Source organism: Coturnix japonica, chromosome 4 (genome assembly GCF_054131305.1).
Source record: "Coturnix japonica strain WE chromosome 4, WE-NBRP24, whole genome shotgun sequence".
Taxonomy (NCBI): domain Eukaryota; kingdom Metazoa; phylum Chordata; class Aves; order Galliformes; family Phasianidae; genus Coturnix; species Coturnix japonica.
In genome coordinates, this window is record NC_140666.1 from 81,788,351 (window position 1) to 81,816,282 (window position 27,932).

Consider the following 27,932-nt stretch of genomic DNA (forward strand, 5'->3'; position numbering starts at 1 on the left):
TAAATTTTTAGTACCCCTTGCCTCCTCATGCCGGTCAGTGCTGCAATGTTTAGTGGGCTTGTTCAGCCTGGAGAAAAGAAGGCTGCGGGGTGACCTCATTGCAGCCTTTCAGTACCTGAAGGGAACCTATAATCAGGGGGGGAGTAAACACTTTGAAAGGGCCGATAATAGCAGAACAAGGGGAAATGGTTTTAAGTTGAAAAAGGGAAGATTTAGGTTGGATGTTAGGGGGAAGTTCTTTACTGGAAGAGTGGTGAGGTCCTGGAACAGGCTGCCCAGGGAGGTTGTGGATGCCCCATCCTGGAGGTGTTCAAGGCCAGGTTGGATGGGGCCCTGGGCAACCTGATCTAGTAAATGTGGATGTTTGGTGGCCCTGCCAGGCAGGGGGTTGGAGCTTCATGATCCTTGAGGTCCCTTCCAACCCAGGTCATTCTGTGATTCTGTGGTTCTGTTGCTTTGTTAGAAGACAAAGTCAGCACCTACTGATTCCAGTTAACATTAGGTCCCTAAGACAAGCTTGTTATCTGTTTCTTAGATAAGATCTCTAGAGCGTAAAATGGCAGTCTGTGTCTCTACAAAAAGAAATGTTCAGGCAGATTTTTTGGAGTATGTAATTACTGTCTGTCACTCATTAAAAAAAAAAAAAAAAAAGGCAACTAAAGTATTATTTCAGTCTTTCAAAGAAACAGGCAGCTTCAGCTTTTCAGCTTTTTTAAGCTGAGTTTGAGTCAAGAAGTTGAACATTTTTGGTGTGTCATCTGTCCAAGAACCTTTTAATATTTTTAATATTAGGAACAATTTCTAAAACTACAACATTATTTCTACAAGGCAGAGACAGCAAAACTGTAGAATCACAGAATCATTAAGGTTGGAAAAGACCTCTAAGTTCATTTAGTCTAACTTGCCACCTCCTGCCAATATTGCCCAGTAAACTATGTCCCTAACATAAGGAAGACATCAGTGATAATGTTCCAAAGAATGTGAGCACTTCAGGAGCTTTCCATGCTACAGGGAAGCTGCACAGCACTGGAGCAGGCTCACTGCTGCCCCCGAGCTCTCATTCACCCCTTGTACCAACTGTGGCTGCTGTGGGGCTGAGAAAGTGGAAGACAAATTCTCACGTTTTATGTGTGTTAGATGACGGGAGTGGGATGAAACTATGCAAACACATAAAAGGGCATGGAGGCTGCTGGGAAGACAAATTATGGATGAAATAGAAAACAAGAGGGGAAAACAACACAGAATATCAAGAATATTTCCCTCAGGAGACAGATCTTTTAAAGAAAAGGTTTATTTTATGTAATTACATAAGCATGACATTTGGCTGAGACTGCTGTACAGCTGCCTGAACTAGGCATTTGAAGGCCCCTTTGCTCTGCTTGTTGTTCTGCACATATCCAGCCAGCAGTCTCTCCTTTCTGTGTGTCTGATTTGACTGATCCTACACCAGCTCTCTGCAAAGCTCTTCTGCACAGCTTCTTCCACCACAGCTGTTCTACATGTCTGCATTTTGCCCTTCTCTGCAGCTGCTCTGTTTGTTCTCCAGTGGTTTTGCACCAGCTATTCTGCACCACCATATGTATCTCAGACATCAGTCACCCACTCTTTTAATTTTGTTTTGACTGCTTGTTTCTTTCTCAGTGCTTTCTTGGTTTGAAATCCGGAAGAGACTGAGTTTTTTCTTCCCAAGCTCTGAAGTCTGGAGTGCTTTGCTGAGCATTTCAAGTCCATAATATGAGGGCAGTAGGTTGGTGAAAAAATTGTTTAACATGAAGTCATTGCTGGATATAGAAGGTGATGCTGCCTCTGTTTAGACATCACTACCCTGGAACTGGCTTTCAAAGATGCAAGATCAAGAGCTTATCCCAAAGGCTGTATACATGGATAGTCTGGATATGTTTTCTGTACCCACATCTCAGACTACAGTCTCTGGATTGCTTTGAAGTAGAAAGAAGACCTAAAAAAGGGAAAGGAATGGTGGTGTAGAATGTTTACTTTATTTTATCGCCTTTATTTACCTGGTTTTCTGTAATCTTTATTTATCTGAAGAAGACTGGAGAAAACATCCAGCTCTGTGTTTGTTTCCATTCCTCTTCCCACAGTAAAAGATTATTTTTGAAACTTCGGTGTTCCACAAATAGAAGTCTCTTATCCAGACCTTCTCAGTGCTTGAGGCAGCAGATGCGGCTTGGTGGGTAGAGAACCATAAAGGTCATTCAATGGGGTGTTTCCCTAGACAGAAGAAGAGCAAGTACACAGAGTTGCTTAGAAGACATTACTGGCTGGCTCAGTTCTCTCTCTGTTGGCAAACAAGCAGGAAAACCTTACACTGCATTCTTCTGTCAAAAAGTCCTCAAGTATGAATTCACTATCAATGGTGAAAGGACAAGATGTATGAAGAGCAGCTGAGGTCCCTCCATTTGGATCCCTACGTTTGCTCAGCCCAGAGCAGAGGAGCTGAGGGGAGACCTCATGGCAGCTATAGCTGCTCGCAGGGAGCGGAGTGGCAGCTCTGAGCTCTGCTCTGTGTGACAGCGACAGGGCCTGAGGGAACAGCACAGAGCTGTGCCAGGGGAGGGGCAGTTGGGGGTCAGAGAAAGGGTCTGCACCAGAGGGTGGTTTGCATAGAATGGGCTGCCCAGGGCAGTGGGCACAGCCCTGAGCTGCCAGAGATGGAGTGTTTGGACACTGCTGTCAGAAAGAAGGTCTGATTTTCAGGTGGTGCTCTGTAGAGCTGGGAGTTGAACTTGATCCCTGTGGGTCCCTTTCAAATCAGGTTATTCTGTGGTTCTATGATTTTAAGATTCTATGAACTGCTGCTTGGGCAGCACATAGGATGGACAGGTGAGCAGAGCTTCAGGCTATGACAGTAACAAAAACAACAAACAAACAAGCAAACAAACAAAAAATGGAGAAAAGGATATTTATTCTTTCTCTTTTGATTCTTATGCTCTGGACAATAAGGCCAGACAGAGCAAGTCTTCCCAGCCTCCCTTCCTCTTCCTCTCAGTCAAAGGGCTCCTGTGGAGACTGTGAGAATATATCAATATTTAACAGCATTCTCCCTGCAAAACTCTCTGGAGAATAACAGAAACAACTGCTCACTTTTTCTTTCTTCAACAAACAGCAGCCAGGCCTCTGTAAACAGTCAACTGATGAACAGTCAGGAAAAAACAAGTTCTTAAAGGAAGGAGTCGCCAAGGAAAATAATGGGGCAGCACGAGGGGTTTGGTGACGCAGTTGCACAGCTGCTGAGTTCAATGACTTCTCGATTGCCTCCATCTGAAACTGTGTTCCACTATGAAGAGATCCTCTACCTCTGTAGCTATTAATAGCTAGCTATGATGATTTGCTGCTTGAAGTCTTAGAGCGACTTGGGAAAAATAACCAAACAAAACCCTGATGACTAACCCAGTACACAACAAGAAGCAAGAAGCTTTCAATGAGTGGGATTCTAAATGGCAAAGAGAGACAGAAAAACTGGAGAATCTAGTGGCAGTGCTTTTTAATATCACCTTCTAGCTTCTCTGTTGGCCATGAAGATACAAAGATACAGCACCAATGCCAACATTACTGCCAGATGTTTCATCCCAGCTACCTGTCTAGATGTCCCTTAACATCAGGGCAATAAAATTAGAAGTGCAAAACAGGTCCCAATATTGCATCCAAAAAATACTTAACTATTAAGCCTCTTTTATGTAAAGAATGCCTCAGATGACTATAACTTATGTATGTGTCCATGTTTTACAAATCCCAAGGAAGGGTGATTAACCCAATGATCTTACAGCAGGTTTCAGAATAATTAATGTTTTCCCTTTGATTCATGGCACAATTTCAATCCTAATTTCCAAAAAGTAAAAAGTTCTGAATGTTGTCTCATGTCCATCAGAAGTAATTCATAAAGCTCTGGGGCAATAGGAAAAACAAATGCAGAGTGTGGTAATAAGTAGTATTTCATGGTATTGTAAGAGCATGGGAAACATTTTGTAATGGAAGGTAATGAAATAATGGCTTCTGCCCTACACATGTGTTGAAGTCATTACAGTGTGATGTGCCTAACACAGCTATCTACAAAAGTTATCTCATCAGAGTTTGAAATGCACTAATTACACCCATCTTTCTAGCCTTGCTACCTCTAAAACTGTTTCTTTCCCATCTGTAAGTCCAGGTGCAAGGAACATAAGAAAAGCACATTTAAGCCACACACAAAAAAAACCAAATAAAATAATTTTTTTATGTACATAAAAATATCTGAGCTTGAAAGTCCATCATGCTTGTACAGTTTTTGGTTAGACACCAGCGCTCTGTTTCACACTGCATGTTGTTGAGATCATCCACTGCAAGCTGTATACCCCCCTGGAAAACCAGCTATGGCTTATGTTAAGGGCATGAGCAGCTATGTCTCTACAAAAAGATTTCAACATTTGGAATATGTTATTCCTCTGGGATTAAATATTGCCATTCTGGTGTGCTAAAATGTTTCAGTTGTGGCCCATAAATCCCGCAATGAAATCTCACATTTAGGGGAAAGCAGGAAAAATTTTGTGGCAAGTCAAAGGAGTTCTGGTGTTTTGAAAAGCCCTTTACAGCTTTTCAGTGGTTTGAGATGTCAGATGTTATACAAAGAGGAGAAAACAGTGGACAGAGTGTGAGAAAGTAATGAGAGATGCAGCGATAAACACAAACTGTTGTTCCACATTTCTTTTTTACCAGAATATCAGTACATACTGTCTGTATTTTTGCTAGGTTTGTTGCAATAAGTTGTCTGAGTGCTAGTGTGATTGTTTAGAGGAAAAGTTCTCTGACTTCTTGCTAACCAATATCATTAGTGTTATTGGTGTGAGGCTAAACAACCACAAACAGAAATCTAGCGTTCTATGAAAGCTGAAGGATCTCCTTATTTACTTCTTACTTTATTCAGTTTTTTTGGCCTCACATCTGTAACAGCAGCTGCAGAAACAAGAAAGACACATGAGTAAATGCTGGCAAATTGAAAAAGAGCAGCCCTTGAAAGCAGCCTGGCTATTCCAGCAAATCACTCCCACCCCTTTAAAATAAAGCAAGCTTTTCTTTGTCTTAGTTATACCACTGAAGTAATTTAATATTTGTATTGAAAAGGAAAATAGGAATCTGTACACATTAAACACTGTTAGACATTACAAATTTGCTTTAACCAGAAGCAATAAACATACTATTAGAACTGTTTTACCCCAAGAACAGAATAGGTAACTAAATAAAATCAGTATTTTTTGAATAGAAGTGTGAATTTTGACTAAGATTATTCTTTTTGACAGGCAGTGTTTTCAGTACACAACATTTATTTTGCATAGTACTGAGGAAATCTGACCCAACAGAGCTGATTGCTAACACTGTCAAACCTAATGGCATGGATTTTGCTCTGAAATAGAAGAGGAAAGCACAGTGGCTTTCTAAAAGGCACCTAAAAGCCAGCTTATGAGCTCTTTCTAACGCTTATAAGCATGGGTGAAGAAGATGAAGAAATGTGATCATGGCCCAAAGTGTCAACAGGCTCTTCCTGGGATTAAGAGTGGTTGGGTGATGCAGATTTTTACCTGTGTGTGTGCTTTTATAGACCCATTCATTTGGCCTTTGAGGTCCAAATTCTCCAAAAGATGTAGGTGGTATGCCATGAATACCTTATGGATTATGCAATTCACTGTGTGTGGCTCATGGGTACCACATTTGCTAGAGACTGACCATAAGACAAAATTTGTATGCGTGTGGCAATTTCTGACACCACAGCACTGCTTTGCATTCTGATTTAGAGGAGAAGTCAGAATTTAAACATCTTTCTTGGTGGTATGATTTCCCAGCATTTCATCTTGACACTTCCAATCACAGTGAAACATTTGAATGTGTTTTTATCTCCCTGAAAACCCATTAGCTCAGTCAGAAAGAATACTTTACAACACAGGGCCTACAGATTACATGAACAAGACAAGTAAAGGAGAGGCATTTTTATATTGTGTATGGGCAGTTATTGGAATGCACAGAAGTTTGTTATTGAGTAGATGATAAACCTGAATCGCACACTAGATATGAGTAGTAGGTCTTACCTGTATTTGGCTTCACTTGTATAATTAAACAAAAGACAGCTATCACAATTATATTTTGATATTGTACACAAATTGTCAGGTTTTTATGAAAGGAATATGTTAAAAATAAGGAAAAAATGGAATTTCACGCTAGCAAAAGTCTTAAACCAAAATTGCACCATTCCAAGAATCTGCTTCATTTCCAGCTTTTAAATTTACACGGAATAGGAAACAACTGCATGAAATTAAACAAGTGAAATTAACAAAGTGAAGCAGAAATGTTTCTGCTGTTAGTACAAAAAAAAAAAAAAAAAAAAAAAGATTCAGCTCATTTTCACTGATAATTCCTCACCTGTTCCTGTGCCAACATCAACAAACAGAAAGTCATATTGATTGCAACATGCTACACAGGAAGGTTGGTTTAACTTGCAAATCTCCCCTAAAAAACAAAAATCCTGCTTTGGATTAAACCCAAGATTTAATCCCATGGCTCTAGCAATAGTATTTTGAAAAATCATTTTTCAGCTGCTATGGTAAATGTTTCTAAAAACAGAGGAGAGGTTTACAATCTGTTACAGCAATGAATCAAAATAACTACTCATTTTCCTTGTGAAGTCTCCAGAGCCTTGGTAAACACCATGCCGGCTCATTTGAGAGGGAAGAATGATTGTCGGTATAGTGCAACTCCGAAACTGAATGAAAAAAAACAAACACGTGTAGGTTAATTATCCATTAAATTAAATACTCATTCACTCAGAGTTCCAGTGACTGGAGATGGGTCTACTTAATGAACAACCTGTTTGTGAGTCCAGCACAAGTGCACCTTAGAAACCTAGGGCCAGATCCTAAAATCTGTGATGCAAAACATATACTTGAAGTTAAGCACGTGATTAATATGTTGGTGAACACAAATGTTTGGTCTGTGCTGGACCAAACAAATGATGTGAATATTAAAACATCCCTCCAAACTTGTGCAAGTGGATGATCACAGTTTGCTGGTCCAACAAGTGTTTCATCTGCTGTTGGTAGCAAGCTCATGGTAGCACTGATTTCATGGGTGACAATGACATAGTGCATGAATCTAATTAACTCCAGCTCATGTATATGGTAAAACATATACAATGCATTCACATAGATTAATTTCACATGCGAATATATACATGTATAACACATAAAAAGGGAAATGCATATACAAGAAAATGCAGAAATATTTATTAGGTAAATGTAAAGAAGAAAGATGAATTCTGTGGCTTGTGTTATAAAACCTGTAGTTAGAAACCCTGATACTTTGAAAGAGATGTCCTTGCTGACCCTTTTGTCAGTTAAAAAGCCCTGCTGAACGTATTGGCATTAGTGCAGAAAATGCATTGTCTGACTTTATCTCCTTCTGTGAGTAGTGCAGAAGTTTTATCAAGTGGCAAGTGTGGCAATCAGTTCATAGGATAGTGATGAAATACTTTTCAATTTAACAGTAAATCAAGATGAAGATAACTACATCTAGAGGTGTTTTGTGGGGCTTTTTTCCTTTTCTCATTTTATCAGCAGCTTCCAAAAAGCTGTAGACAGCTGATTTGAAAACTATCTAATGGTTTGTGTTAATTTCCTATAGACCTTCAAAATGTGCTGATACTCCATCAATAGCTCCAAGAAAGACTGAGAGATCTCTGACATTTTTAAGGCCTTCTAATGGAGGAAGATATAAATAAGCATTAAAGAGTGGATTGTGACAGGATTTTTAAGTCATGCTAATAATTTATCAGCTGACATAAGCTCAAATTGGAAATTATAAACTGATCTGAATGCCTGGAAGAAAAGGCTGATTTTTATTTCATTTTGTGGAGACCACAGAAATGAGTCACGTGGAAGCATGGCTAAAGAGGAGGTGGGTAGGGTTATATTATAGTACAGAGAAAATATTTTCTGCAAGTCATTTGAATAGACTGTCATGTTGGATTTGTTGTTCACTTCTGTTTCAGTCCTGTCTCTTACCTGTGACTGATAACTATTACTAACATGAAGCACTCAGGCAAATATTGCACTATCAAACTGCAATCACTGTCTCTGTGATATTAAAAAGACTCAGTGATCCTGTGTGGTCTGCAATAAGACAGATGTCTACATGGACATTGCCTCCTTTCTGGTTTTCAGTTCCTTCACTGAAACCATAGTTCATGATCGTGAATGTGTGCATTTATACATGTCTGAATTCAGTGTCTCAGCAGGGTAAAGGCAACGCGCCCAGTTGCCCAGGGTGGTGTCTGTAAGATTCACAGTATTTATTTTGGACTATGTTTCAGCTGACAATTTAAATTTCATTGATTATTTTATTTTAATCTTGACAAGTCACCATCCATTGTCTAACAGGTTTTGTTTTTCTGGCTCCAAATCATGCTCTCTTTTTCCTTTATAAGAAAGGTTCTTGCTTTACTTTTCTTTCTTTTATCTCAGTTTGGTTTACATGTCAACTTTCAGCTTAAAAAAAATAAAAATAAAAAATCAAACAGGGTATTAAGGCTCTTCAAATTTAAAGACAGAATTGTAAAAAAGGAAATGAAAATATCCAATGAACCCTTTTGTGTTTTGTTTTTTTAAGCCTATAAACCAATACCACACTTCTGGTCACAGGAAAAACCCAAAGCTATTATGTAAAACAAGATAAATTCAGCCTTGACTGTAGATCTACCACTCTGTTGCAACTTTTCAGCTGAAGTGTCCTGTGATTGAATAAAAACTGAAGGCAGCCATATGGTAAATATGCCCCTCACTTTTATAGGATTAGAAGGAAAAGACTCCTTAAATGAAATTTCCTTCCAATGGGAGATATTTTGTGGCCTGCTGCTCTTGGTACTATGTGATAAGAAATATTTTAAGTAACTTATGACACAAGATTGTATTAATATGTAGATACAATGTGATAAGAAATATTTTAAGTAACTTATGACACAAGATTGTATTAATATGTAGATACATAGGCCCATCAATTTTATCCATTATCATCTGCCACAACTTTGCAAATGGTGGCATGAAAGGGGAGGTTCTTGATGTCCATGCTTTACTCATGCCTATCCATTGCCTAAAAGATGCTGTGTACCTAGCTTGTTCTTAGCCAAGCAGACTGTCTATGGCCAGTAGGAAGCAGGCCTGACTGAAGCATTATTGTGCCGAAGTTATGACTGTGCTGACAGATGTTATCTACACAACAATCCACACAACAATAGCAGATTTTGTCTGAAATGGTCAGCTTTTTTTGGAAAGCAACCTTCATTATGGCCCAGCTGCAAAGTAACTCAACATGTGAACATCCATGAACAGGAAAAATCCTCATAAAAATCTGTTCACGTTAACAAAGCACTTTATTCTGGAAGGTTGGAGACATCTGGGAGCTGTTTGGAAATCCTGGAGATCTGGTGTTTGTGCTGTGAGGAACAGCTGACAGCTTTAGGGTGCGCTGGAAGCAGCCGACTGCAAGTCACCTGTCAGCCGCCTCGTAAATCTGGGAGAAACAGATCGTGCACAAATGGACTGGCATTCGCTATTTTTATGCACAAAATAATATAGCAGCAGGTGACTTTAATATAAGGCAAGTAATTTGTGCACGTTGTATAGTATAAACTCGTCAGGCAGCCATTTGGTTACTGGCAAAAGTTCTGAGCAAGTCGGTGCTCAGGAGGAAGATTTATGTCAATTTCCTCGATTCCTCAAGATGCAAGAAAGCATCCAGCCTTCCTGCTACTAAAGCATTCAGAAGGTCCATTAGAGATCATACTGGAACTGTATTTCATGTGCCTCGCCACTTAAGTTAGGCTGTCAAGTTGAATAGCTTCGAGCCTCACAAACCCTAACTTTCCACTCCCAACATTTCCCCTTTGCCAAACCATCGTTCTCAAATAGTTGCAGCAGAAAAGCATGGGAAAATCTCGTAGAAATAAAGAGAGCAGTTCAGAGCAGAAAATTCTGAGAAATTAGTACTTTTTGTCAAGGGTTCCAACATTGTTATTCCCTGTGTACAATACTGTAAATCAGAGGGAAAGGAAGACAAGTTTTATTCATTTGGCACTTGTGGAATGAAACCACATGAGCAGTGATTTATCTTAGCATGGAAAATAGTAACTTCCTCAAGACAGGCTTTTTTTTTCTTTTCTTTTTTTTTTTTTGGCAGGGTAGAGGTAAGTAAGTTGATAGATACTACTGAACACTGTTTCCAGAAGTAACCCAGAGAAGCAATATGAAGAAGGCAGAAAATAAATCCAGATACCAATCTATCACTTTCCTCTTTCTTTTAAATACAGACAAAGTACTACTCTTTGTGATTACAATCATAAACTGCTGAGAACTGGACTCTTAGTTTTGTCACATACTAGCTATAATTTTATGTGAAGAGGTGACCTGGATTTGATCCAGCTGACCAGACGGAAAATATACAGCCAATTTTAGGATCCATATAAATAATTACTTCTACTCCTAAGCAAGTCAGAAGTGTTCAGATCCTTTTGAAACATTGCAAGAATCAAATTGAAAATATATCAGAAAAAATGTGGAGCGCTGGTTCTCTTCTCTTCTCTGAAATGAAAGTGTGACTGTTCAGTCATAACTAGTTATTCTGATACTCTTCTCGGGGAGAACATGCAGTCTGAAAACATAACATGATTATACAATGGTTTGTAGTTTTTTAGCTAAATTAACTCAGAAGAGTTTTACCCTGAACAATCCGAATCCTGGAAGAGCTTAGGTAACCTGAATTTTACACTTAGCTCAGATATTGACCATCATGGATGAAAGGAAGTGGAGACTTGAGTTTCTTTTCCAATACATGAGGAGTCAGTGTTGTACCCAAGATGTCACTGATTGGATGTGGTATTTTGCACTTTTCCTTAGGGAGGAAGGTATTTAGACAGAACACCATTGCTGCTGATGAAGTTAGAAACATAAAAGCACATGCAACTGGGAGTACTTGAAAGAGAAACAGAACGTATTGTCCCATGGAAATAGCCTAGATTTAATTATCTTCTTTTTTTATTTTCTTTTTTTCACCCCAAGGCTGATTCAGGCATATCTAAAAACATCAAAACCTTTACCCTTCTACTTGAAATACAAGATGAAATGAATATTTAGAATAAAGTGCAATAGCAACTTTTCATCCCAGTCTCATGTACTCTGAGCGTTTGTCGGTCTACTTGAGATGAATAAACATAGAACTAACAGAATTGGTTTTCCAATACTGATGCTGAAGCAAGATAAAATGTGAGCCAGTGGGAAAGTCAATGTCATAATGGTTTTTGTGCAGTAGGACATGCCAATAACAAGATTTAACTCCAGCGATAACCCTTGGTCTCATAGAGCCTGAAGACATGGTTTTTGTACATGTTGAAATCATTTACATGACATCTCTTGCAACAGTGCGTTATTGTTCATATAGGATTTGAGTATGGAATGAATACATTTTTTAACTCTACAAATTAGTGACAACTGTTTCTTTACAACAGATGTTTGGTTCCCCTGGGAGAATCTCTCAATCAGTGATGACCTTTTACAAGACTTTTTTCAGAAAGGTTTCTTAAATCTTTGGCTGAAAACTGAAAAAAAAAAATAAAATAGCCCATAGCAATTTATTGTTGCCTGGAATGTTGAATCTCTGCTTGCTTTCTTCTGCAATGAGATCAGATTTTTTTTTTTTTTCTTTCCATTTACTTTTCTAAATCCATTTATGGTGATGCAGAAGGTAATATAACCAATAATGGAAGATTTAGAAGGCTCCCATAGAATAGCTTTAATCTGATTGTCAGCAGCGTGCAATAAAATTATATCCTTCAGTAAAGAGTTATCAGATATCAGAAAATAACCTATACAACCCCACTTTCCAGTTCTAAATAAAGTTGATATAGTTCTGATATATCTAATGTTAGTTTTTTCCTTTCTAGGACAAAAATAAAAATGCAACTTTTAACAACTAGACATGTAACTGTTGCATATGTGGCATAGTTACATACACAATATGTGGCAAAGAAATATGTTTTATTTCCTATTGGAATCTCTTTGGAGCGACAGCTGACCCCCCTGTACATTTGCAATCTGAAGCTCATGGTCCAAACCCAGCTACTTCTGAAGAACTGCACTAACTCTCACACACACACTTAGCCTGGATTTGTGGTTTGATATATTTCCTGAAGTTTCTGAGAATCCCATCTGAGATTATTGTGGATCTAGCATATGGCTTAATGCACAAGCAACAGTGTAGGAATACAGTTGTGTTTTTTCTGCTTTTTGTTTATCAGTAGTAAAAGGCTTAATCTATGAAGATTTTTAACTGACTAGAGTGTAACTGCAGAGCCACAGAGGTAGAAGCTGATAAGTATAAAACGCCATGGACTGAGCAGTTATGGGATAGTTCTTCCCACTTTCATGCAGGCCCTCATCTCCAGTTCAGCTTCCCTGATGTTGCCCTGAAGACCTTATCCCAGTGTGGGCTATCAGGAATTTCTGTCAGTGCACCCCATACAGCAAATGTGCTACAGTCAGGTTGAACCTCACTCAGTAAGAGCAGGAAGGAACAGCATTTGCCTCACTTTTGTACTTTGTGGAAAACCAAGATTTTTGAAAAACTAACATGGAAAAGCTTTGTTGTGCTGCCTTTTTCTCTCCTCTCCTCTCTTCTCCTCTCCTCTCCTCTCCTCTCCTCTCCTCTCCTCTCCTCTCCTCTCCTCTCCTCTCCTCTCCTCTCCTCTCCTCTCCTCTCCTCTCCTCTCCTCTCCTCTCCTCTCCTCTCCTCTCCTCTCCTCTCCTCTCCTCTCCTCTCCTCTCCTCTCCTCTCCTCTCCTCTCCTCTCCTCTCCTCTCCTCTCCTCTCCTCTCCTCTCCTCTCTGTTGAAATTGGTTTCAAGATTAAAGAGGGTAGATTTAGGTTCAATATAAGGAAAAATCCTTCTGCAGTGAGAGTGGTGAATCACTGGAAGAGGTTGCCCAGAGAGGTGGTGAGTGCCTCATCCCTGGAGAATTTCAAGGTGAGGCTGGATTGGGCTCTGGGCAAGCTGAAGTGGATATCCCTGTTCATTGCAGGAGAGTTGGATTAGATGACCTCTAACTCTAAGAATTCCATAATTCTATGATTTCTTCCTTTATAGGAAATGGATTTAGTTCAATTCAGAACAGATGACCTTTAAGTTCAGATTGTTTTCATAAATCACAATGCATAAATTTTATCCAAAGATAGTTGTAAGTGGGATGCTCCTCAGGTTCTGGAGATCTAGCACAGAGTTCTGGACTCTGCTCTGGTAACAGCACTTTGCAGCAGGTCACTTGGATACAACATCCCTGTGTTAATTTTGGCTTTAGTGACTTTTCACCCAATTTATTTAAATTTTACTGAATTACTGAAAATTTTTAAAGAGCTTTTCCTAAAGTGAGCCCTTAGTGGGCTCTACTGATGGAACAAAGTCCTAAATCAATGAGTAATGCGCTGAGGAACAGGCTATATGTACACACGCTTTGTGGGTGGCTCCAGAGAGTAATGATGCTGTTGCTTAGACAGAGATAAAAGTGCAAGAAAGGAGATAAAAGCTGACCTGAAAGTAACCATCAAGCAAGCAGCTCAGAGGGATGAGAGTAATGCAAACAGAGTTCCATTTGATGGAAGTTGCTTTATTATAAGCATCTGGAACACAGAGAAATGTGATATTTTGGCACCATCAGAAACTTTATCAAGACCAAGCCATGTAAGGCTGCACTGGTTGTTATTTATAGCATCAGCTTAGAGGGGGTATGGAAATTATACCAGGAACCTCATTAGTTTCAGCATGAAAGCCGTGGCCAATCTTGCTGCTCCAGTGACTGCGTTCATTCCGTAGTGCAGACACTGCAAGCAGTCAGGGAGAAATCGCAGTGCCTTCCAGCTTTATTATGGAGAAACTATATGTGAAAATGGAGAAAAAGAGGCAAGAACTTGTAAGATTGATTACATACTTTCTAGAGCCAGGTATACATACTGACATGCCCCTGTCAGCTAGCAATTTTCTATTTTATTCAGAAATCAGTAATTGGAAAGGGGGAAGTTTCTAGAGATAAAACTCTAAAAATCTGTGATTTTTGTCTTGAGAGAAAAGCATAATTCACAGTGAAACAGTTGAAGGATGCCATTAACAGATGTGCAATTGATCTATTGCGTGCATTCTGTGCAGTGAAATCTGGCATGAAGTTGTTTTATTTGTAAACCCCTTATCAGTTTGAGAATTTTCAGTCTTGCAGGCACTTATTTTCTTTAACTGGATAGCCTGATACTCAGCCAAGTAAAAGAGATGTCAGATTTGTTGTTTAAAGAAAGATGTCGCCAATTAACTATGTAATACAAACCGATTTAGAGGTGTTCGAGCTCTGATGTCCCACCGTGTGTATCTGCCATGGTTTCATTATGACTGTAGTGCTCAAGGGTTTTGCTTCAGAGCATCCTTTTTGCATCCTTATTCAGGCCTGAGCAGTTGGTGTTGTCACACTTGTTCCTTTCTAGAGCTGAAGGAGGCTTAGTTTCCAAGTATGGGTATGTATGACTGCGGGCTTTGGCCCTTAGCATGCCTGCAGACTACAGTGCTGGAGAGTTACAGAAACAATAGCCTGAAATGGAGGGATCTCAGTCTGTGCAATGAGAAGAGCTGCAAAAATGTTATTAAAAAGAAGAACTGTGGCTTGAATTGCAGAATTTTCCCCCTTTGCTTGCTACTGCTTATTGTCTACATTTAATAACATCTCCAGATTTTTAAAACTTGAGCCCTTATGCAATCCTGCTTTAATCTATTAGTTTTATATCAGGTAGATGAGTGGAAAAAGATGTGCAACAGCACTGTAGTTTGAAATTCCTCATTCCTGTGGGTGTCTGTTAATTTTTAGAGGTTCCATTTCAAGCTCCAGCAGACCAAATGGGATAGAAGTTAACAATTGGAGAGTTTTAAGTATCACATTTTAGCCAAATCGGAATTACTTATTTTTTAAATTAAGCTCTATCTTACATTTTGTACAGACCTTAATACATCTAATTTGCTAGATTATTTGTTGGTACCAACCCAAGTGATAAAATATATATGAAAAATAATTATGTCAGTAACTGTAATATTTGATATTACCTTCCTCACTTCTCTCTCCAGTTTGCTGCAGCCGTTTCTAATTGCTTTACCTCAAAGTTTTTCTCCTCTGTGGATTAATTATCCAGAAAAACGCTGACAGCCTCACTCATCTTTGCAGCTACATTCTGTTGAACCATTGCCTCTATCCCAATTTTTTTTCCCCTGGGTTGAATGTCAGCTTAATACATTCACTTATCTTTGAATATTACAGGTTATCTGAAATGTGTATGACTTGGATATGCTATTTTCAGAAGTGATTTTTGTATGTGAATTCTATTCCTCCTCTTTAATAACACACTGATCTACTTCATCCTTGCAGTACGTGTAAGAAGTAATTTAATCTACTATAACATAGTAAATATGAATTGCCACTTTAAAAGTTATTCTTCTTGATCCTTTTCCGTTATACTAAATATGACATGGCCAAACAACGCATATCCTCGGATGACTGAATGGTATAATTTTCCTCACTGCCAGTACAGAGATCCTTGTGTGTCATTTATCTACGGCATTGTTTCCTCTCTTTAACATTATTACATTTGCAGACTAACTCGAAGATTTGTAATATTTTTATTTTTTTTTCTGAGGAATTACCTGCAATATACATTTGTCTGTGACTCCTGAAGTATGTCACTTATTTCCTGAGGATGTTTTAGGCAGTTTGGTTTAAAATTAGACTTATGCAATCAGAATCTTCTACCTCCAAAGTCCTAAATCTCCTGTAAACTGTCAATAGGTGAATGAAGTGATTTTATGCTTTCTGGGCCACAACAGTTGAAAAGGGAATCACCTTATTATTCTCAAATAAGCTATTAAATAATGATAGAGGACTGCATGGTTTTGCATGATTTCTGGCAGCTGCACTTGAAGTGTACCAGACAGACATTAAACATCCTGTGCCTCCCATTTGTATAAACATTGGTTTGGACATCAGTAGGCTCAGAAGTCTTCAAAATCCTCAGTAACCACCTAGCTACCGTTAGAAATTAGAAGTGTAACTTCAGGACATGAGTGACTGTTGGGAACTGTGGGTTCGGGATCATGCCCAAGCTATGACTAACACCTGAGCTGGCAGCCAGAGGGATGCTCTACACACATCACTCAAAAAGGGTGGAGGGACAGGATCAGAACATCAGAAGGACTACTAGCAAGAATCAATAGCATTACATTTCTTTATCACAAGTCATCACTCCTTTTCACTATTCAAAAATTTAACAGGAATACAGAACCAAGGAAAAGAGGTTTTTGTTTTCCTAGAAGAAAACTATATTTCCTACATTAATGTTTCTAAGGCTTCAGTGTCGCCTATTTTGGATTATTTAAGGGTACCCACTACACAACCAAGTTTGAAAAATTGTTACTCTCCACTGACTGTATGAAAAATGAGTTTCCTAAGGTAGGTGCAGACAGTTAAGATATGAATATCTCCTTTGTAACTTGTTAAGTACCTGTTTGAGTTTGATAAGGGAGAGAACAATATTGTTATAACTTGGAGTCCAGAAGCAAGAGTTAAGGATGCAAAATAATCACAGTTATTATGTTAAGGATCTCATAGAGATAATGACAGATGAGGAGTGAATTTGATGAAGTACAGAGGGGAGGAAATGCCATTGGGAATATAGGATATCTATGGTAACATGGTGAAAAGGAAGAACATGTCTGAAGAACAGAGAAGTGTCTGGCAAATTTTATGTAACTGGAGATTTTTTGTCCATCTTTGGGTAGAGAAGAGCCAAAGCCTAAAGCAGGCACTGGTAAGGACTGCCCAGAAAGAACTGGAATGGGAAAAAATTGTGAAGTACTTTCCAACTGTCCCAAATTCCTTCATTAGTAAAGTGGAGTACTCTGTATCTGTCACCTTGGATTGGGCTGGAGGTGATGAGGTAGTGTCTAACCTTCAGCATGTCTCTAGCAGATTTCATATGCACTAAAGATGAACCAGAGAAAATGAGAGATGAGTCTCCATATTTCTGGAAGGAAGAAAAACAAAACCAAAAACACACACACACACAAAAAACAAAACAAAACAAAACAAAACAAAACAAAACAAAACAAAAAAACACTGCAGAAAAGAAAAAAAAGAAAGGAAAAGGCATTATGCTTAATTACTGAATTTTGCCCAATTTGCCTACCAGCAGTATGCCATTGTAAGAACATACAGCTCATTGTCTCCAGAGAAGACATTACCAGGGAAGCAGCTGTATGTTTCAATGAAGCATCTAAAATTAAATCATAAAAAGCTGTCTAATTTCTTATTTTCCCATTCCAGTAAGAGCTGTTTTCTGGTTCAAAAACAAAACATCTTGAATGCCCTCAGCTTTACATGACCTACATTCCATGCATTAAATAGTCTCACCCTGCCCCCACCAGTGACAGACAACCAAGGACTAAATGTCAATAATATTTTCCCAGAAATAGGGGTGATGCATGTCTGAGTCAGGGAAGGAGGAACCAAAGGGTGTATAAACAATACAGACACAGAAAGAGGAGAATGATGCAAAAGAGATTTTGCCAGATTTTTTTACCTTCATAATTTTACATGCATTCTGTTTTCCAGTTTTATTATCTGCTCTTCAAAGATTTGGAAGCAAAGTAACTATTACTTCACCACTTAAACGATATAGTTAAATTAGGCATTGTATTTATTTATTTATTTATTATAATTCTTTACTGTATAAATTGCTCAGAGCCATTGTTTTTAATATAAGTACCTCAAGTATGTGATGGTATAATTCATTTTTTTTTAAATCTGAGTAGTTATTAATGACTTCTGTTAGCAAGACGTAAGAAGATTTCAACTTTAAATTGGGTAAATATTACTGGAGCATCTTAGCAGTGATATTACCAATGAAGAGGCAGATATTTAGAGATAGGACAATTTTTAGGAATACCCAGAACAACCAACAATGTAGTAGATGAACATTAATTAAATCCTTAGTAAGTGTTTCAACCTACTTTTCTGTCTTGATCCATGAGATTAAGATCTCAATTTGGAATATTTGTCTTTCTTGATAGCATAAGATTAAAGATTATGATTCAAACACAGTTTTCAGGCTGTTGTTTAATTAATGAACCCAGATAATGGCATTAGAGGGTACAGGAATAAAGGTGCTTTTAGCTAAGTATTCTCAATCTTTAGAGTATTCTCAGATCTCACTGTGGGATGATGAGTTCCACTCAGTGATAAACTGACAAACTTTGGTTAGATTGACTCACATCACAGTTGTAGAGTCTTAATTCTCAGAGGCTTCCAAGACAAATTTGGAGAAGGCACCCTGATTATTGATACCCACCTTTCTTTCAGTGGGAGGATGGACAGGAGTACTTCAAAGTTCCTTTACAATCAACATTTCTGTGATTCTAGAATGAAATCTAATGTTGTTGAGAGAAGCTGAAATAGAAATTTCATTTCTTCTGGTGAGGAATTTGTAACAGGAGTATAACTGGAAAATGTGGATGGATCTAGTGTAATGGTATTTGTCTCTGTAGTCTCATTTGTGTTAAGGATAATCTACAATAGATTGAGCTAGTTTAGCCAGTATTGAGCAAATCAGTTGCACAGGCTTCAGTGGAGTATGCTGGATGGTTTCAGCAGGCGGATGGAAAAGTGTTTAATCCGAACTGCAAAGTGGCCAATGCTCCAGCCAGTGCTTTGCTGTGACTGCTGTAGAGGGCCTTTATGCCTCCCATTTGTGTCCAAAAGATGAGTATTTGGATAGTGTAATATGTTTTGTAAATATTCTGGTTGTCATATTTGAGGATAAGTCTTCGGGCTATGAATTTTTCAGGTAGGTATACTATGAATACTTTGGTACCTATAGATACTGCATTCTTAGTTCACTGACCTTATGAGTACAAAGAAATGTATATGAAGTACCTAGGCCCCCTTTGAACAGCAGGGGAAAATTAAACAAGTTGGAAAATGCATAACGTGTGTTGAGCAGAGAGAAGATTGATGTTAACCAATAGGAAAAACTAAGAACAGAGTCTTTATATGTTATGAATACTATCCCCCTCCAGAGCACAGGCCCTGGATTACAGCCCATGGAATGGTGTATCCATTCATTTTAGTGCCTAGTGTCTTCTATGGCTAGACACTTACATCTGTTTTTTGAAAGAATAAGACTTTGCTTTTCTTTTATAAGGAGTCATGAAGATGAAAGTGGTGCTCTTTTTCTGAATAATAATATGCTTTAAGGACTTACAGGGAATATGAGAGACTACTGGTCCACATAGGCACTGAATGTAAGGTATTTAACCATATTGTTCATAAATGGTCTCTGCTGTGGACAGCTGGAGCTTTCCCTTTCCTTTTCCACTGTGCCAGAAGAAATTCACAGTGCAGAAGGGAACAAAGACAGAGAGGTACACAGCTTGTGCTCAGTGTGGAGGTGAACTTCAGTATAGCTAAAATTTGTACTAGAAGTTCTTTTAACAGAGTAAAGGAAGATAACTTCTACAAACTACACAACGAGTAATTTGTCCTTTTATAGGATCAGGATTTTCTTGCAAATAGAAATCTCTCAGAATTAGCTGCCTGGACCTCTGTGGGCAGGAATTGTTTGTTTCTATATCCCACATGGGCATTGGACAGTATGATGCCTCACTTTTAACAGTTCTGAGTGCTTGAAGACTTCTGAGGTGAATCAAGTGGTGCTCTGATAGCAAGCACCAGCTGAACTAGTGCTTTTGAACTTCCAGAGGCTTCTGGGAATTGCATCTTTTGTTCCTTCCAAATCCTCATTTGTGTGCTTAGAGGCACTAAAGGATATGGTTTAAGTGATGGGACTCAACAGGTAAGGTTGATGTTTGGACTTGATTCTGAAGGTGATGATTTTGTGATTCTATGATATGTGTAGATACACACAGAATATGTTAATAAGCTACTGATAAAAATATAGACCAAAATCAGGCTCTCAAATCCTAGGATACTATTCTTTACACACAAACATCTTTCTTCTACTGAAACTATGCAGTTTTCCCATAGGCCCACTACAACATTATGTAACCAAATTATTTAACAAGGCCTATAATTTTTCCCCTTCTTATGAGTTTTTGGTCTATGTACTATTATTTTGTTATTCATTATGCTTAAGGCCATGTCCTAGCTGGAGGTTACTGTTATAAATGACATGAATGGATTGTTTGATGATTCTTTGCCATGTTCAGTATAAAATCAATCATGTCTGAGCAGCTTTCAGCAAGAATTTGAAATAACGTGGAATAGAAAATTTTTGACACTTCAACTAGTGATGATTCAACTGTGGTGACAAATAAAACCACAAGATAAAAAATAATCAACTTTTTGGCAGAGTGGGCAGTGCCATCTTAAACTACCTTAACCACTTCTGGACAGGCCAGACTTCCTATGTCTTTTCTTGTAAAAGAAATACAGATATATCATTGTATGTCACTGCTTAACTCAGCAGGGTGCTGTCAAGTGGATTAATAATTTATAGCAGAGGTAAATTGACATCATCCATAGAGACCAGATGCAGAGGAGGAAAATACACATAGATTACCAATGAGTTTCACAGCTACTATCTGGCAACAGAGAAGGATGAGACTTGGGAAGCCGGGTGACTATTGCAAGCTAAAAGAAATACATTTTGACCCCTTGCTTCTCACTTTGTGTCTCGCTTTCTCCAACATGTTCCGATGACTGCATTAATTCTCCTGAGCTTCTTAGTGCATGTAATTCAGTCTTGATTCTCATTCTCCAGCAAAGATTTAAAACTTTGTTCAAGCATTTTCAGTTTCCTTCCCTTCCCAGGTCTGTTTGTCTCCCATTCTCTGCAGACAGTTTCTCCTCTCTGTTTCCTCACATACAAGTTCATATTTCCTCCTCGCCCATATAACTTCCTTTTTTCCCTACTGAAATGTCTGTACTCTAAAAAGGGGGAAATCTGGAGTAGACAGGAACACTGTTTCTTGTTCAGAAAGCCCATAATTATGAGAAAGTTAAAAGGAAAGTTGGTGCTATTTAGCTTTTAAAAGTGAAGCTTAGCCTATTTGAGCTGTGATTTCATAGAAATAAATGTCTTGTAAAACTTTGTCTAGATTTGGTGGAAAACAGTGAAAACATTCTCTGTAAGAAGGCCTCCTTTTCACCATGTTTCCAATACGTATTGTACTGTCGGTTTGCAAGCTCCCTGAGAAAATGTCCGTATACTTTTAACATCACAAAGAATATTTTATTTTCTCAGTTTTATTCTTGGAAAAATCTGAACAGTTACACAATTTTGGCTGATACTTTCCAGTTATATTCAGCCTAAGGCTAAATTTTCCATGCAACGTGTAAAATTTCAGCACAAATTGTTCAGGCCTGGCAATATTATCAGCTGTTGAATAAAGAGTCTTATAAGTGGAAGTGTTAGGAAAGTTTAATAGTAGGCAATGCTACCAACTCCACCTATAATATATCTTAAATCTACTATTAGGTCTATAAATTAGATCATGGTAAAAGTAATACTAAAACAATAACAAACATTTTATATAGAATCTGAAATGTTGTAAAAAGTTTTACATACATAAGGTGATATGTAAATTTAGATTCTGATCTGGCGATACATCCTAAGAAGAGAAGGAAGTCAAAGCATTTCACTTGTGGTCTCTCTAATTCCCACAACAGCCTGTTGGCTAACCTTCACTACCTTGATCTCCTAAACAAAATTTCCATGGGAGTTCCTGCACTCTGCAGTTCATGCCCTGAAATCTCTGCTCAGCCATTACGTGGACAAACTCCCACTGAAGTCAAGCTTCCCTGAGAGAGTATTGAGCAATAGCTGAATAAGAACCTCTGTATGTAGAAATGTTTTTACTGTAACTTTAGCCTTGTACTATAATTTCTATGTTTTATATGATAAGGGAGATCAGGATCAGGGTGTGCATGTGGAGGTTGGAACAAGAGAGTAGTGTAATAAGTTACATCTAACAGGCCTAATTTTTTTCTCTGTTACTTGAAAGCAGCTGTTAAAGGGATGAAAAGAAAAAAAAAAAAAAAAAAAAAAAAGATGAGAACAGTTTTCTTCAGACAAATTGGTCCACCACTGTTTCCTAAAATGAATGCTGAAACTCTGATGGACAAAGAAAGGGAAAATGGAAAAAAAGTTAGGGATCAAACCAGGATTTCGTTCATAGACAAAGCTGATAGATAAACCAACAACATAATAATGGGCCTCTCTCTGTCTCTCTCCCACTTTCTCAGAATGATTGGTCAAAGATAATTAAATGTCCTGAAATCGACATATTTCTTGTTGGACTTGATGATCTTCAAGGTCTTTTCCAACCTGGGTAATTCTATGATTCTATGATTCTGAGCTGCCACAACTTTCTCATCATACTTCAAGATCAACCAGGAAACTAAGACACCTTCCTACCACTCATTGCCCCAGGCCTGAAGTACTCAAATCATGTTTCTTCTAACAAGTTCAGCTAATCCCCAGTCCTGGTTTCACCTGAGATGCTGCAAATAGCACACATCAGTGTTTTGGTAATTGGTGAGCAATGGAAGCACATCTAAGGCCAGACCATTCAGTGGGGAAGAACTATTGCCTTTATGGTGTGGCAGCAGGGTTTGGGATGGAGCCAGGACAACTGGCCTGAATTAGGCAGAAGATTATTCCCTACCAGGTGGAAGACCATAAAACTGTGGGGAGTTGCTTGGGCAGTGGTTACGTTAACATGTAACCAGCTGTTGGATTGTAAGGGCTTAGGTGGTGAGTGGTTGTATTGCTGATAGGACATCAGTCAGTGAGCTATTATTTTGTTAGACGGGTATCAGCCAGAAAGTGATATTCAAACTGTGGATGATGTTTGCCAGTGGGTGCATTCTTACACTTTCCAGTGGGGGTGTTGTGTTTTCAGTTTCTCCTGTTGCAGAGTTATGCCTTTCTTTGCTCAGGTTTAGAGTTCTTGCACTCTGTTGTTTATCAATTAGATTTTGCAATAACCTCCTCTTCTCAAAGATAGAAATAGACAAAGCAGAGATGGATTTTCAGTAAGGATAAGGCTTAACCACCTATCTTACTGCTTATTAAAGAGTAATATAAAATAAAATAAAAAGGCGTAGTGGTGTGGGGTAACTTTAATGTAATCTTAAGACCTTTGAGAGTAATTGTTATTGTAAAAGAATGCTTTGAAAAAGAGGAAGATTTAGTCCTTAGAGCACAACAAAACTGTACTGAATAAATCAAGAGTAAGCATACTAAACTAAACCACTCTAAGAATGCCAACTCTTCTGAAGGTATTTAGAAGACAAATACCAATAGAAATGAACTACATTTTTAATAACATAGATTAATGGACCTTAGGATTGTGATTTCTTGAGAAAATTGAATAAAGGCAATTTTGCGCTGGGTTCTTGGCATAATAATAAAGTAGGAGGTCTCTACTGATGTACACAAAAGGCATATGAGTATTCCTGATTGCTAGAGTAATGCCTTCAACCTGTCAGGCTTTTCTGACAGGAAATTCTTGCTGTTCTGGGAATTCTGGTTCTTAATACTGCTTAGGCTTTGTGTTCTTCTCAAACTGACATCTCTGGTAAAATGGAGTGGCATGGTTATTGTACAATAGGAATTTGGAATATGTGCTGAATCTGGACTCTACAATAGCATGGCATGGAGTCTTATTTTAGAAATGAATTAAAAATGACTTGGATGACTATACTTTCAAGTAGGTTGGCAAGCAGACAGCTGACCATAAATCAAGGTTAATGATAATGGCGATGTACCAATTTGGAAGGGAAGATGAACATAAGGAGTATTGTGAAAATTGGTGCTAGGCCCAGCTTTACTAAAAGCCATTATTTATGTTAATGGAAACTGAAGAACGCTGAAGTCAAAGCATTTGCCAAAACCTGAGGAAGATGGAGAAGTCATCTTGCAGATACTGAGCTATCTAGGCACTGCTTCCTTAGAATGTGAAAGTATTCTAAATTCTCCTGATAAAAATGGAGAGAAGAGGTAACTCAAACAAGAAATTACCAGGCTAAGAGCAAGGATGGACTGTCTGGAGACAACTTTGTATAGAATTACAGAAACCACAACCAAATGCAGTACTTTGATAACTGAACCGCTTACAGAATGAATAAAGAAGATTAAATTTGGTAAAGGGTTAAATTAAATTTCCCATTTGATTTTCTTTGTCCCGTGACAATTGGCTGGAGAAAAACATTTTGAAATCTTAGTTTTAATAATGAAGTTTTAACAAGGATCAAAATGTGAAAATGAACTTTTAACAGTATCAAATGTATTAGGATTACATATGTAAAAATCAGCAAGGTATTAAATTCCAAAAATAATTAAAAATATGCTGAATTTGAAGAGCAACATTGTTGAATGAGAAGTCAAATGTTTAGATCAACAAATTATATTGAAAGTGTTAAGATAATTAAGTTTGACCTTAGGGTGACTAAGAGGAAAAAGAAAACTCACTTATTTAAAGATGAAAACAACATGGGGAGTGATAGCCCAACAGACATGAGTAAGGAGGATGAGCTCAGCATAAATTTGAGCTGAGTATTAAACGAATTGCTTAACAATAAACATCTTTGGAAGAAATATTTTCTAAGAGAGAGAACGAAAGTTCAGTAAACTCAGACGTTTTTATTATCTGTTTAGTTTCATTATTTTCAACTAGTTTTATTTAAAAAAATGAGAGCACGCTGTGGTTTGTGTCCTTTACTGTGCCTGTGGCATTGGTAAATTAGAAATTAAATTAAATATGAATGTGGCCCTCTAAAGATGAAAGAAATAATATGTGTTTCAGAATGGTACTGTAGTAAGTTTTGATCACATTTGGGCTTGCCCAAGGAAAAATGGAAGACAGAAGTCATAATGAAATTAACACACTAATCTAGTGGTTGAGTACCTCCCCTAAAGGATGGGAAGACACTTCTAACTTTACTGCATTTGAGGACTGTGCGTCCTATTTCTACAACATCCATAGAAACTAGACAAGATCCCTAAACAGCTTACAGTTAGAAGTGAAACCAGTGTCCAGTGTTGCAAAGGAATTCTTTAAACTTAAAAAAAATAACAATATTCACTTGGCCTAGTGATTCTTTTATAACTTCAGCTGGCTAGAGTGGTGCATGAAGTCATTCTCAGGCATTTCAATGTTTAGATCCCATTCCTGGGACACGTGTATTTGATATTCTTTAGGCTAAGAAAACAACTAGAAGGAGGTGTTTCATAGTCTGTGAGAGTGCTCTGTCCACCATATTAATGGATGACAGACCAACACTAGAACTGGCAAATCCTGTACTGGCATTTCAATGAAGAACCTTGTCCAGTAGATGTGCTGTAAAAAGTCTTTAATTTATAAGAGATAGAAAAGTATACATGTGTTATCTCCTGGGTTAACAGATGTGTTGGGACTTTTCTGCATTGTCAGTGCTAGAGAATATATGGAGTGTACTGACCAGGTTTGTAAGTTGCTGGTGCAAATGGAGGCACCAGAGGCCCACCATTTTGGAGTTAAGCACCTAAATGCAACCTGTGTCCCACATCTGACATTTTATCACTTATTCTCAAAAGCATAACGTGCTGGCAGCTGCATTTCCCTCAAAGTTTACTGTAGGGGGTGGTCCCACCATCAATAAAAGCTCCAGAGATGACTTTCAGGAAGCAGAGGTGAAGAATTTATATCTCCAAAGGCTACCTATCTACATCAGTTTTGTTACTGATTCTGAAAGCTTTGTATCTGTCTGGAAACAATATGCTTTGAATAAATGCAGGAGTTTGGGACCCCTCTACCTGCGCCAAAAGCAATTCCCTACACCTTTGGGTAGTCCATTATATAATACAGAATTCCTGTTCATAGTTTAAGATCAAATAAAACAAAAAGACTTTTGCTTTTTGTAGTTCTGATAGAATTTTTATTGACTGTACATAGTAGACTATGCCACTTTTGCTGTAAAAATCTGCAAGCTGTGAATAATGTCTGTGTCAGAGATAAAAAAGGAATGGACAAAGCCTGAAAAGGTACTTAAATCCCAAACACAGATTCTTGGAGCTTCTCCATATCTTTCACAGAAATTGGATTCCCATCAGTGCAGATTTCTAGATGTTGACATTTCTAGAGTTGAAAATAGGATTTTTTTTTCAAAATCCTGATTGCAGATCAGCATTTAAGTTCTCTTAGGGCTCTCGGGCTCCAATAGTTCTATAAGTCTCTGTCATGAGGTCCCTGTCCCGTGGTTCTTCTTGATCCAGTCACGTTCCAACTCTGTGCAGAGCAAATCATAAGGAGGAGGTGAAATCTCTTTTAAATCCTTGACAGAGTACTCCAGGGACAAAAATCCTTCCACTGCTTCGCCAGTTCAGCCATCCTTGTTTATACATACCTATTCTCACAGAGGACATTGAAGCCTTTCCCATCCGCTGCTCCCTCAATCTTTTGCAAAGACTTTCTTTCAAAGAGCAAGTGCATATCGAAGTGCAAGTTGGCTCATCAGAAGGGATTCAAACCACTGGGTTTGAAAAGCCATTGGGTTTTGTGATGGAGTACCGCATTGTGCATAGCTACTGAAAAATCACTCGACTGTGGAGAAAAGCTGTGGAAAATGTGTCTCTTATTACCTGATACCTAGTGTAGAGATAATACGTAACTATCTTATCTATTCAGATGAGTGTCTTGGTGGTGTTGATATTTGTCATTGAGAGACAGCTTCATCTTCATTTAAGGTGCTTTGTGAGAAGAGTGATGGGCCTACCTGAGCTTAATTCCAGGCAAAAATTATTCTTATGGGGATCAAACCTCTACATAACAATGTAGCAATTAATGTATAGGCTGATGATGCAGAAGATTTGATCTAGATTCTCTAAAGTTGGGAAGTTTCAAGTCCATGCATCCCTAACCAATAGTCATATAGATGTCCAATCTGTTAGTTTTATGTTTTTGTTATCCTCTTTTTTTTTTACCCCCCTACATCTTAATTAAAAATATAAAAGTAAAAGCACCTTTATTACTTATATGCATTAATTATTTTAAACATTTCATATGCAGCCCAAGACAATTCCTCTTCATTCAGTGTGTCAGATCCAAAGGTTCGATGCCCACGGGGGTTGTGCTAGAATGAATTAAGGCTCTCATGCAATAGTGATGTGGAGAAAAAACAAACATGGCTCTCTAAACAAGCATGAGTAGTTCATGGCTCTCAATGTCCAGGGACCGCCTATGTCATAGGTCAACTTGGGATGGATGTTTATACAGCACTTACATAGGCTCATATAGACCATCACAGCCTAAAATTCCTGCAGGCAGCCATCTGACTGTCTGCAGGGTGTGTTAAAGTGAGTCTGAAGAAGTGGGAATTGAAACAGCATTCTTTGGGTGGGTGGGTCTGCTTGTCACCAGCTTTTGGCAAGGTAAATGCTGTTTCTGGCCTGTGCCTGCCTTCAAGCTTGGATTTTTAGACAATGTGTTCTTGTCTTGGATCTCTGGATATCTCTGGTGTTTGATGTCGTTACTGATGATAAAAATGTCTCTGCCTTTTTTTTCTGTTAAAGACCTGCTGTACTAGTCTGTCTAGCAAAAACACATATTTGCTTTTCTGAATGGTCCCTAGAATGTACCTGGACAAGCTTCTAAAGTAAAAAACCATTTACCTCTCCTTAAGTCATGCCACTCCATTCTTTGCAAAATGTAATTTCCATCTAATGCTTGAACCTTCAGACCTCCTGAAATAAAATGCTGAGAAAGATTTACGAGTCACTGTGGCTTGAGTTAATGTGCTGATAGCTATGGAATTTCAGATGTTCAAA